Raw genomic sequence first — 4,417 nt, forward strand, 5'->3', positions numbered from 1 at the left:
TAGAAAAAACTTTTTTGCAGAATCTCTTTATTAATACCGTAATGTCTTGAGGAGCTCAAAATTTATTAGTCTTTTCTTCTTGGTATGTCTGTCGCCACTGGTCTCCTACGTTCTTTGTTCGCACCTCCGTTTCCCCTCTTTCTCCTTGTCACCTCCCGTCCGCTATCGGGCTGTCTGTCATCGTGACAGCTCCGGTACCCGGCAAATCCGGCAGGTGCGCTGGTGTCAGCGGCTAGGACGTACAGTAATGACCATGTTTACGTAACAGTGGTGGTTGGCGCTGTTACTCCTTTCGACTGCAAGAATGCCTTTGCAGATTTCGGAATGCTCGGGAAAACCATCCGAACTACTGACAAAAGCTTTGACAAAGCCTGCAGTGTGATATTGTTTTCGAAGAACCACTCCTTCAGAGCGTGCCGGAAACGTTCAGCATCGGTGGTTTCGGGTTCGGTTTGCTCGACGATTTCCGGGTCCACGTCATCTTCGTCGAACTCATCGGACAGGTCCTCGTAGTCAACTTCATCGATCGAAACATCCGTGTCGTCGTCCTCTGACTCTGCTTCTAACTCGGTGTCTTCGATGCTCTCCGGAATATCGCCCGGTGTGGTAGGAACATCCTGAACGACACCGGTGACGTCGACGGCAACATCGGACATCGGAACATCGGAAATGCCGGAGGGTCCGGCGACACTATCGAGCCTTTTTGCGTCAGCTTCCAAACTTTTCTTCACCATATAGCGTGCTCTATCTAATGCGTTCCGCCGCAGTCTTGGACCGTCCTGTCCATGGTAGCGATCCAATGGGATGGTCATTCGTTTCTTCATTGTATGCACGGCTGAAAATGTAAACACATGCACATTCACTACTTCACTTCACTCCACTTCACTGTTTGTTACTTACCGTGATAAACAGTTGCTTTAAATTAAATATTTAACACGATTTTCACGCACAATAATTTTTGTTTATACGTTGAACCACAAAGATTGGTGTGATGGTATGGGTTATTAGGTTGGTAGGTTTCGTATTGGTGTGATCCGCCACACTGTTATCGGCGCGCGCAATTTATAGTTCGGCACTTATAGCAGTGCACGAATATAGTTCACTTCTGGCGTAAAAGTGTTCTGCCGTGCATGATGCGGATTACACACACGCACTCTCGCTTAGTCGGTCGGCGTTATTACTTGCACACACACATGCTCGCTTAGTCGGTCGGCGGTGTTACTTGCACACACACATGCTCGCTTAGTCCGTTAGCGGTACTACTTGTACACACGCACATACATATTTTCTCCGCGCCTAAAGTTGGCGTCGGGTTCACACTTCTATTTTTTTTATTTCCACTACACAGCACGCGTGCGGGGCCGTTTGGGGCTGGATTTTCGGCGGCGGCTTCTCTGCTGCGGCCTCTGCAGTCTGGCGTGGTCAGGGTTGGCGTCCTCCATCGATGAGGGTGGCGTCCGTCGTCCGGGGTCAGGCGTTGATTCGGATCATCTTCCGAGGAGGTCTTCCTTCTAATATTTTTCCTCTGCCAGGGGTCCTGCTTCTTCTCCTGGCAGGATCGCCATGAAAAGATGTTGTACCCACTAGGATATAGAATGTACACGGGCGTTGTAGGTTACACAATGTATTCACGTTTATTTTCACTTTTTCCGGTACAATTCTCTTCCAGTGTCACGATAAGAGCGTTGGAGCATTACGACGGCTCCAGTTAGAACGCGACTCTCTAGGCAATTTCGAGCCCCTTTTATATTAACTAATGGTATCGGGTTTGCGATCGACTATGCCCCGCCCCTTGGGGTTGCGGGAACTCATTTCGCTCAATGAGCGTCGATCAGCGAGGTGGGTTCCACACCACAGTGACAGTGAAGATAGATTCATACATAGATATTTAACATTTTATTCTTTTTAATTCTTTTTTAGAAGGAGGCCCCACTCTGACGTTCAGAGCGGGGTTTTACGATTTTACGTAAGAATTCATAGGTTACATTCCATATAGCGTTTAGCACATATGAATGGTTTGCTAATTTATTATCAGATTTATGATAGTTCGTACACTTGGATGTTAATGTTAGACGTGAGTCGACCGTGAGCGTGCCGGAGCACGTCCGGACGCGTCGGCAGACAGCGAAAGAAGGGGGCGTACGTTTGGCGTACGGCTGACAGGTGGTACTGACGCTCGACTGCTCCCGTCTACGATCGTCGGATCGAGGTGTTCAATTGTGGGGCTGTCTCTGCTGAGACGGCTCCCACAAGCGTTATTAAATCAAAGCACGTCTTTCATATTTTTTTTTTTAAATAATAGTGTTCTTTATTGAAGAACTAGGTGTGTCCAGTCCCCCGATACACGTTCCTTTTCAGGCAACCCAGGAGGCCTAGACCCTTACGCAGATTCTAAAATTCTAAATACTAAAGCAGATAGTTATTACTATGGACATTTAAATTAAAGTTACTGAGCTGCGTTCTGTGCCAGGCGCCGCGCCTCCGTCGCTTCTGCTCTTCGCGCTGCTTCAACAGCAGCTCGTCGCCGTCGCTCCTGCTCCTGGTAGACGTTCCACTCGCGCTGTAGCCTTCGGGTGATGCCACGCAGAGCCAGCCTTACTTCATTCCAGCGCTCCACGCTCTCCATCATCTGGGGCACCATGTCCTCGGGTGTGCAGCCCCTCAGATGGTGGTGTCGTTCGCTCGCGAAGCGGGGGCACTCGAATACGACATGTTCAGCGGTCTCCGGCACACCTGGGCAGGCGCTGCAGTCAGGCGAGTCTATCCGCTGCACCCTGTGCAGGTAGGAGCGGAAGAAACCGTGCCCAGTCAGGACCTGCGTCAGGTGGAAGTCCACCCTTCCATGTGGGCGATGACACCAGCTGTGCACATCCGGGATGAGCCGATGCGTCCAGCGGATGTTGCTGCTGGCGTTTCTCGTCGTTGCTCGTTGATCCCACACGTCCTGCCACTCCGTGTAGGTCACGAGCCGCTCAGCTTCCCTGACAGAGCCAGCTACTTCCAGGCGGCCGTCTCTTCTGGCACGATAGCACCTGGCGTCCTCCCGTAACAGCATACAGATGGGCGTCAATCCGGCAATTAGGGTGGTGGCCCAGTAGCCTGCAGTGCTAAAGGCTCCTGCCACCCCCCGTGCCGACATCCTCTGCACGCGTCGAAGTATTCGGCGGTTGGTCTGCACTTCCATTGCCGCGTCCGCCAGATGGGAGCCACGTAACGGATGGTTGACTCTGCCACTGTAGCCAGAATCCTCCGCGTCTCGCTCGTTGGGCCGCTGTGGTTGTGCATCGCAAAGCGCAGGACTCCCAGGCGCCTGTCTGCCTTCTCTGCAATGCGCTTAACATGTGGTGTCCAGCTCAACCTCTGTTGCAGTGTCACTCCAAGGTACTGCATGGTTGTAGACACCTGCAGCTGCTTCCCAAGCATGCGGTAGCTGGCCACTCTGCCCTTCAGCTTCCTGGTGAAGACAACAGTCTCCGTCTTATCGGGGGCAAGCTGGAGTCCGCTCTGTTCCAACCAGTTCTGCACAACGGTGACTGCTGTCTTTGCGGTCCCAATGGCTCCCCTTTGGGTGTATCCAACGCTCGTCAGTAGTATGTCGTCAGCGTATGCGTATATGTTGGTACCGCTAGGGAGAGCCAACCGCAGTACTCCGTCGTACAGAACGTTCCACAACGTCGGGCCAAGGATGGAACCCTGCGGAACACCAGCCGTTACCGCGCGACTCTTCACTCCTGTTGTCGTCTCGTACAGGAGCTGCCGCTGCTTGAAGTAACTGCCCATAAGGTCAACAAGTTGTGACGGCACCTGCATCCCGACGAGCGCCCTACCGATTGCTGACCATCCCGCTGTGTTGAACGCGTTTTTGATGTCCAACGCAACAGCAGCACAGCATCGATATCTGGCAGTCCCAGTGCGGTCTGGCTGGAGGGCTGCCTTAGCATCGTCCATTGCTAGTTGGATGGCATCCATCGCCGAGCGACCGCGTCGGAAACCATACTGCCGATCCGACAATAGTGGGCCGTCTGGTCCTTCCTCAAGGTGCTCGTTAAGGCGATCAAGGATCACCCGCTCGAACACCTTGGCGACACCGTTAAGCAAGCAGAGCGGCCGGTTGGAGGAGGCCTGCCCTGGTGGCTTTCCCGGTTTCGGGATTAGCACCAGTCTCTGCAGCTTCCATTCATCCGGGAAGGTCCGGTCATCCATGCAGGATTGCAGTAGGCGCTGGAACGTCGGTCCGTATTCCAGTAGTGCGGCGCGGATTGCCACGTTTGGGATGCCATCACAGCCTGGTGCTTTCTTCGGGCTCATGCAGATGGCGATGCGCTGCAACTCCATTTGCGTCACCGGGCGTAGCGTGTTCTCTGTATTCTCCGATTCAGGCCACTCCAACGGAGGGTGAAGCGGGAAGAGTTCATCG

This window comes from Anopheles cruzii, chromosome 3 (assembly GCF_943734635.1).
Source record: "Anopheles cruzii chromosome 3, idAnoCruzAS_RS32_06, whole genome shotgun sequence".
NCBI lineage: Eukaryota > Metazoa > Arthropoda > Insecta > Diptera > Culicidae > Anopheles > Anopheles cruzii.